The 9,332-nt window shown below is 37.4% G+C and overlaps 1 protein-coding gene across 3 annotated transcripts in view; it reads right to left on the bottom strand.

Moving 5' to 3' along the window:
• The window catches only part of supt20 (SPT20 homolog, SAGA complex component), a 100,182-nt gene extending 94,157 nt beyond the window's left edge, over positions 1 to 6,025 (bottom strand). For 2 of the 3 annotated variants that reach the window (XM_039745808.1, XM_039745807.1), the window contains exon 1: positions 5,900 to 6,024. The gene's annotated coding sequence lies outside the window, so the exon portion shown is untranslated. Of the gene's footprint in view, positions 1 to 5,899 lie in introns of all 3 variants that reach the window. The other variant, XM_039745809.1, reaches the window with a different exon arrangement.
• Positions 6,026 to 9,332: the final 3,307 nt, after the last annotated feature.

Below are 9,332 nucleotides of genomic sequence, written 5' to 3' on the forward strand. Positions count from 1 at the left end.
GTATTCATTGCATTGATTTTAGATGCAAATCAAAATAAGAAATGGATAACAAAGGCTTCCAAAACTAGAATATTTGCACTAATATAACCTATACCAGGGATTACCAAGTTCAGTCCTGGGGTACCACGGTCGCTGTGGATTTTCATTCTAACAGGTTTTACAAATAAATGGTTCAGTCTTCCTTCTAAAATTATCCAATTGTTTTTTATTACTATTATTTTATTGATTTCAATTTAAAACAAACAATACATACAATCAAATCAAACTTAACAAAACCAAAGTTCAACCCCCACCCAAAAGAAAGAGAGGAAAGCCAGCAAATCTCTGAAAGCAGCAAGAAAGGAAGGGTGTCCTTTTCTCCGATATAGAATCTTATTCAAAATGTTATTGATTAGATCCTGCCATATTTTAAAATGTTTTGAACAGATCCTTTGAGTGAGAATTTGATTTCTTGCAATTTCAATTAGTGTAAGACATCAGTTACCCATTGACTTCGAAGTGGTGAAGCGAGATTCTTCCAGTTGAGCAAGACAAGTCTACATGCTAGTAGTGAGGTAAAGGCAATTACAATTTGTTTGTTTTTCTCCACTCTAACCCCATCTGGGAGTCCACCAAACACAACTGTTAATGGGTTAGGAGTGATTGTGACAATGAGGCTATCTGCCAGGCAGTCAAAGACTTTTGTCCAAAATTGTTAATTTGGTGCACGCTTAAAACATGTGGCCCAGTGGGGCTGGAGTTAGATTGCAACATTCACAGGTTGAATCTTACCCTGGAAACATTTTGGATAGTTTTAATTGAGATAAATGTGCTTGAGAGAAGATTTAAAGTTGAATAATTAAGTGTTTTGCACATATAGAACTACAGCGTATCGTGTGTGTGGCTGCCTACTACGCCTTTTCAGAAATATTAAGTGAAAGGTCTTTACCCCATTGTACCCTGGGATCTGTGAAAGGAAGGGACTTTAAAATGTTTTTATAAATTGTAGAGATGTTATCGGAGTCTTCAAGACTGATCAATATTTCTTGTGGAATAGAAATAGGTGGAAGGTGGGGAATATTGGGCAGGTTCAGTTTAGCAAAGCTTCTAGCTTGAAACTAGTCGAAAAATCGTGTTTTCTTAGTTGTTCATAGGATGCAAAAACATTATCAACGTATAAGTCTCTAAAGGTTTTTATCCCAGACATTTTCCAAACTTTAAATACTGTTTATGTTTGAGAGGGTGGAAAAGAGTGGTTGTCATGTAGAGGTGCAATAGACAAGAGCTTCTCTATCATAAAGTGCTTCCTACATTGGTTGCATATTTTGTGTAAATGAAGGGCAACTGGATTATTAGTGTATTGTTGACAGTTTGTATTTACTACAGCACAGAGAAAGGAATATAAAGAATAACTGCAAGATTTCAATTCTGTTGTAGACCAGGCTTGTGTATATTCATCAATTTGTTTCTATGTCTGAATATTTGCAGCCCAGTCATAAAACTGAAAGTTAGAAGTGCCTTTTGGATGCGTGGTTGTTTCGAATTCCAAATAAATGAGGTTATGATTGAATCTACTTTCTTAAAAAGGGATTTGCTAATGAAATGGGGATGGTTTGAAAGAGAAAAAGCAACTTGGGAAGGATGATCATCTTAAAAGTGTTGATTCTCCCTGCTAATGCGAGATGTAGAGTGGGCCATCTATTTATATCTCATTTAACTTTTTCCATACAGACCGCAAGTTTTGTTGCAAGAGAGTTTGATATTACTTGTGATATATACCCCTAGATATTTCAAATTGGTCTGCTAATATAAATGGGAAGGTGTCCAGTCTAATATTGTGCGCTTGAGAGTTCAATGAAAAAAAACACACTTTTAATCAAATTAATTTTGAGTCCAGATCTCTTTTGAAAATCTGCTAGTGCTTATAGGACTGCTGATCCAAAATAATCCAATTGTTTAGTCCTTTTCATAGTACAGTATATATTATTTTGCATTCAGAAATATGTGCTAATATATTTACATATAAACACAATTCATAAATTTGGATTTTTGCCATTTCTTTAAATGTTAACTTTCTTCAACCATATTACATTTCCTCATCAAGTTCACTCCTTTTAAATTTATCCAAATACTGACAATTAGTCATAGGTAGTATAGACATAGGTGCACGTGACACTGAATGCTAAAGGAAAGCAGTTACTTCAGCATAAAATTAACTTGTGAGATAGTTAATAAGGAAAGCCTTGCAGTTAAGGAGGTCCGCAGAACTGAACTTAAGGACCACTTAATTAGTGGTGGGAGGTATGCCGTTTCATACTGAAAACCATCTTTTATTTTTGTTATGATATGAATTTTTCTTCTGATGCGGCAATACCAGTTTAAATAGCCTAAACAATGTTCAGAACGTGGCGCAGCGGGAAACTGTTGGGTGGGGGGGGAAGGAACCTTTTTCACTGCTACACCGCTAAACACGCATGCAACAGAGTACATGTGTTAGTGGAGGTATTGCGCGGTGACAATGGACAGAGAACATTCCGAAACTGAAGCTGTAGCAGACAATAAAGCTGAACATGATGACACAGAAGACGTTTTGCCGAAAAAAGGAGCGGTGTCTGTTGTCTGGAGATATTTTGGTTTTAAAAGATCGAATGTGGACCAAACAACTATTTACTGCAAATGCTACAGAGCTAAAGTTGTCACCAGAGACGGCCTCACAAGCAATTTGCTGCACTACCTTAGCTGCAAACATGCTTTGGAGTACCATGAATGTATGGAATTAAGATTGGCACCCTCCACATCCTCAGGTAAAACTGAAAAAGGTAGAGAACACACGAGTCAGATGTCACTTGTAGACACGTTTGCTAGAAGTACTAGATATGACAAAAAAGCAAGCAGTAGATCGAGATAACCAATGCCATTACAATCCATATAACCAACGTGTCAGTGGACAGCGACTGTTGGTATACAAAAAATATTTACTATTTATTCCTTTTCTAAAACATGTTCAGTGCAATACAACTTTTGACAAGCACCTCTGGATATTTTACTAAGTCTAAATGCCTCTTTGGATGGTTGAAAATATGTTGTTAAAATTACAGTTTAGGTTGTTTGCAAAATTTGCTCAATAAAAAGGTTCTACTGTATATTTTGACTGCAACTGTCACGCAATGCGATTACTTCTCTTCATTAGTGCCAACCTCTTGAAAACTATCACTTTATGGGGACATGCAAACCTGTATTAATACTTGTGTGCACATTAAAATGTTTTTTTGCACAATGTAAGATTCTCATGACAGTGGAATAGGTTATTCTTAGCCAGTCTACTGCAGAAATTGCAGTGGAAAATGTGGTTAACATCCACTCATACATGGGAAAGAAATACTGTTGAATACCGTGAAACCGGTATAATTTAGAAAAATACCGTGATATAGAATTTTGGTCATACCGCCCAGCACTACACTTAATTAAGCCATTGTCACTTATTAACACACAAATGAATGAGCCATTGAACTAACTGTTCTGCTTTGACATTCAATGTCATTTGTATCTCTCTCTACACTGCTCATCATTAACTGTCAGTATGTGGATGCAATTGAAGAAGCAAACTCTACAGAAATGAACTGAAACAAAAATGGTAAAAGAAAGTTGAGCATTCAAACCTATAACAACGAAGACACCTTTTTGAATTAATTCCAAAGGCAAATACCATACTAGAACACTTTTCTGAATGCAGAATAAGAAAAGCAAAAAAGCAAACTAAATAATTAGATTGCTGAGACATAAAAATGACACACTGATTTGGAAAACTTTCTTAAATTAAAGTCTGTAGCCACAATGGTACTCCAGATCTGAACTTAAGCACCCCTGCTTCACATACATGGGGACTTGGGTTAAATTCCTATCCTGCTTACTCTTTGTGTGGGGTCTGCAAAATCCCTCTGAGTAGTCAGTCCAAAAGCTCCTTTATTTATAGTAACCGCATTACACATCACCTTTAAATCTGCTTAATCCATTTCAAGGTCATGGAGCTGAAGTATATATAGGCAACACTGGGCACAAGGCAGGAATCCATCTAGATAGTAAACCAGTCCTACTCCAGGATCACGGTCATATACAGTTAGGTCCATAAGTATTTGGACAGCAACATAACTTTCATAATTTTGGCTCTCTACACCAACAAAATGGATTTAAGATAAAGCAATCTTTGCAAGGCTGAAGTGTAGACTTTTAGCTTTAATGTATGGGGTTAACAAAAATATCATGAGAGTTGTTTACGAATGACGGACATTTTAATACATGGTTCCCCTATTTTTAGGGGGCTCAAAAGTATTTGGACAAACTAACAATCATAAATATAATGATCAGTTTCAATATTTGGTTGAGAATCCTTTACAGTCAATGACTGCCTGAAGTCTGGAACTCATGGCCATCTCCAAGTGCTGGGTTTCCACCCCACTGATGTTGTACCAGGACTTTACTGCAGCTGTCTTTGGTTGCTGCTTGTTTGTCCCTCATCAGTTTTGTCTTTATGAAGTGAGATGAATGACCAATTGGGTAGTGCCAAAATTATGAAAAGCGTCTCACTGTCCAAATACTTATGGACCTGACTGTACACCCAAACACATACTCATAAAGGACCAATTAAGAGTTTCCAGTTAGTTAAAATAGAATGTCCTTTGGGATGTGGGAGGAAAACTGTAGGACCTAGAAGAAAAAAAAATGCAGCCGCCTAGGGAACAAAGAAGAGGTGCAAGATTAGAACCCAGAATGCCGAATCCATATGGTGGTAGTGCTAAACACTGTGCCACCTGATGTAAGGGTAGCTGTTCATTCTAGAATGGACGTGGCATGTACTTCAGCGAGTCTGGGTTGGGTAGTCATCCCTTCCAGGACATGTCCTGATGCCTCTAGGGACTGCTTTTAGCCACATAATCCATTTTAGGGAAAAAAAAGTTCAGAGAAGACACCAGTCTGTATGTTGAAGGGGTACAAATTTTCATTAGATCCACTATCAATTACATTATTAAATAAGATTTTTTTTTTTAAAGCAAGGTGTAATATTTTTGGTGTGGGGTTGTTAGGTAATATTTTGTGTAATGTATTTAGTGTAAGTGATTTGTATGTGAATGGGATGCACATGTTCTCTCAAATGTCTGGGACAAATTTCTCTTTTAAGAGAGACAATGGCTGACCAAACCTAAAATGAGTGAATAGCCATTAGAGTCTAGACACTGAAAATTACTTCCTTCTTACAGACTCTTGACTTTAGAACTTATTCCATTAACAATGTCTGTATTTTCAACATATTACCTTCTAGTGTTTTGTTTTCTACATTAAAACACAAAGCATAACATGCTTACATTTGCACATAAAGCATTTTGAATGTATTTTCAATCAATACCACCTTATACGTCTTTTTACCAACATAAAAAAGAAAACCTCTACAGTTTCCAATAAGGATAAAGCCAATGAGGTTCCTACACATTAATAGGGTGTCTTTTTTTTCAATGCATCCATCACTTACATGCATTTTTAATTATCAACAACTATTTAGATTTATCATCTACTATCTAATGGTAATTATGAGCGCGTGCACACCTCTTCAGAATATAGAACCCATTAGAAACGTGAGGATAAAAGAAATAGCAGAACGCGTTAATGGCGCATCTTGCGTACTATGTAACTAGTTAGAACATAAGCGATGCCCTTTCGATTACTTCTTTGCATAACTTATAATCGCGAAAGCTTGGGTGCGTTTGTGACGACACGCACTCGGGATGTCCACTTCTCAACAACGAGCAGTGCGTGCGAGACGTTACCCTATAGCCTTGCATTCCCACACTCTAGCAAATATCACCGAGGCGCCGCATTCAATACAGCTGAACTGCACAAACAACATATTGCATTAATGTCCACTTGCCGTTTATGTTTCATGCCTTGTGTATTGATCACCCGAAGCTGGCAGCCGCCTGTTCTGATTGATTCAGTGTTTGTTTGACAAGCCCACAGTAGCCATTTTGCCTCCTGTGTAACATCAGGCGACTTCCGGAAGCGAGCCGAGAAGCTGACTTTACGTTCCGTGGTGCCGCCCTTCGCCATTCAATCAACTGGAGCGTGCGTCTCTTCAGAGCAGTTTGCCAAATACAATAGTTAACCTTTGCGAAATTATTGTTAAATCCGGTATTTTTCTATTATCTTAACGCAAATCTGTGGGGCTGCAACCCCGGTTACTTAATTTTTGGATTTTAAATTATTAGACTGGCCTTCTCCAACCACAAATACTAACCTTAAAGTTAGTTGGGGTGGATCATAGTTACCTATAGGTCCCTAATGTTAATATCCCCTTTGGGTGGCTAATCTTAAAAATGATAATACGATTTGCGTCACGATAATAGAAAGTACCTTAAATCCTTCTGTGCATTACTAGACAAGCATGTTTGGTTTTCTCTTATCCATTAATACTACACGTAATGCAATGCGGTCACAGGATAAATACTGTTAATTCTGCAGCCTCTGGAATGAATGCCATCTTTTTAAGTATTGAACATTATACCATGAGACACAATTAAGGATTATTAAAGTGAGTTAAGTGGTCAGTTTACTAAGTACACACTCTTACCAATGAAAATAGCCTTTCCTATCCAACTATGGAAAGCCAAATAATAGTTTAAAAGATATTTTCAGAGTGATGTAAAGCAATGACTAAATGATTGTTGGGCTCGTCCTATGCACAGTGGGGTCAAGCAATTAAGTTATTGTTTGACCTAATGTTGGAGAGATAAAGATATGTGATTTAACCTGGTTTGATTATTGATACCACACAGGGTGATCCTAGCATTCCACAAACATCTGTGCTTTTAGAACATTAGAAAAGTTAGGATGAGAACAGGTTCATCCCAGCAAGTCTTATTCAACTTGATCGTTTAAAATTACATTAAGTTGAAATCTGAAGGTCCCTAAAGTGCTACTCTCCACCACATAACATGCTAATTTCAGTGGCACAGCCAGGAGGGGGTGGCATTATTGGCCAAAAGGCTCAGTACAATTCGTGGGTAAGGAACAGGGTTCAGAAAAATATCACTCATGAATGAAAAAAGTAAAATTCTCTGATTTTTATCCACAAATACTTCAATAATAATTTTCAGACTGTACTTCTGTGATGGCATCAGACACAGGACTTGAAATTTATGAGGCAATAACAAAAATAAACACAAACATTACACCGATAATAATTTCTAGGAAGTTAAACAACTTATTTACATTTTATAATTTCATTTCGTTATCAATTCAAATGCATTCTTGCTCTGAGCAGAAAACATCCCCACCTATCACTTGTACACTACACTGATTCTGGTTTTTGCCTCGTAATTATATTAAACTAATAATTAGAATACATCTTATCAGTGTGTCTATACTATATTCTTGTCTAGTTGATGCTTATAAATAATTATATGTGAAAATTATTGCTGTTTCTCTATATATGAATTACATCTATGCAAAATGTATCTTAATTTTTCTCTATGTGTCATTTTAATTTTCTATTGAAATAGGTTAACATATTCAGATATGTTGAAGGGCGGCAAATTGAATCACCACCCTGCCCTGAGCGGCACGAACTCCACTGGGTAATTTATTTTATGTATATGTGGTTCTTTGTGTGGAAAAAAAATATATAAAATAAATTATATATTGCAAAATCTGGTCTTAACAAGTTTATCCCAGTGTTCTTGCATGTCCCAGTGTTCTTGTTGCAGAATTTATTTTAAAGTAACAGCTGAGATCGATGAAGCAGGCAGGCACAGGCACCCTCAGCCCCAAAGAAGGTGTTCAGAGTCTCAGGCAGCAGAATCAAGCTTTATTGTGTGATGTTCACACAGTCTCAATTCAAATTAAATGAGCACCCAAGGATAGGCAAACCATATTTTTATTACAGTTCTTATCATAGCAGGGAAAAACCTCACGCTGTTCGATTCCATCTGAACTAGTGTGGTGCTGAGGTGTCGCCCATTGTATGGCTGCACTCGGGTCCTAATCTGGGATCCTGAGTTGGTTTGTCATGTGGTGGGTGCAGCAATAGGCTGTATCAGTGCATGCTCCTAACCTCTCTCTCTCTCTCTCTCTCTCTCTTATCATAGTACCTATTACTCATTTTCTTCTGACTCCCAATCATCTTGTAGCTTTGGACCTGCCTCCAATTAGTTCAAACAATATTTCCAGCCTAATAAGAATAGTGTTCTTTCTTGCTCATCACGCCCACTTGGTAGGCCTTCACCATGAACCCACCTAGTTCCTGCCACCATTACATAATTCCCATCACCTGACCCTATGTCCATCATCTGACTGAAACTTTCCAACACTACTCCTTACCCTGTGCAGGTGTCTGAGACCTGTTTGTCGATCGATTCCCACCTGTAAGTCGGAATCAGGCTGAACCACACAAGATATTGGGCCACTCAAATGAATATTTTCTTGTTGTACAAACATTCCTCAAGGCTAAAGGTCTAGGCAGCTGCAACTCTAAGATAATGGCGCTGTTTCTTATATTGTAGAACACACTTTCCTTGGCTTATCATCACTTCACGTTAGTGTCCAAGCAGGCAGATAGGGAAACAGAGGCCTAGCTGCTGCAAGCGAAAGTAAGTGGCCTATTTGGCTTTCTTTCGTGGTTAAAGTCTCAGTAGCTGCATTTGTTAAAACAATGGCCTGTTTAGCTCTCTCAAAGTAAACAGAGTCCTTGACTGAAGTTTTAAACTTAGCAGCAAGACATTGTTGGTCTGCAGCTGCAAAGAGAAAAATAATAAAATCTGCAGGCACAGGCTTTTTTGCAGTATAACCATTACTACAGTATACTAGCGTGCATTAGGATATACTGCTTATTTTCATATAGTACATGTTTATGATTCTCTTTGAATGTAAATCATCAACTTTAAGAATATACTTTTCTATAAGATCTACTGTACTAATTCCTTTCGTAATTTTAAACATTTTCATTACGTTCCCTCTTCATTTTCATTTGCTTAAACTGAGAAGGTTCAGTTCCTTCAATCTCTCCTCAGATCTCATACCTCTTAAATGTGGAATCAGCCTAGTCACTCATCTCTGGACTTTCTCTGATGCTGCTGTCTTTTTTGTAATAAACAATATAAAGCATGAGCATAGCCTTGTCTAATTTGTAATATGGAGACCAAAACTGCACCCAGTTCTCCAGGGGAGGCCTAAGCTAGTGTGACATATAACTTACAGTAAGTATAACTTCCCTTGACTTGCACTCCACACATCGTGATCTATAGCCTAAAATCCTATTAGCTTTTTTGATCACTTCTGTACACTGTCTAGATGTAGATACTGATGAG

Source organism: Polypterus senegalus, chromosome 2, assembly GCF_016835505.1.
Source record: "Polypterus senegalus isolate Bchr_013 chromosome 2, ASM1683550v1, whole genome shotgun sequence".
NCBI classification, from domain to species: Eukaryota; Metazoa; Chordata; class Cladistia; order Polypteriformes; family Polypteridae; genus Polypterus; species Polypterus senegalus.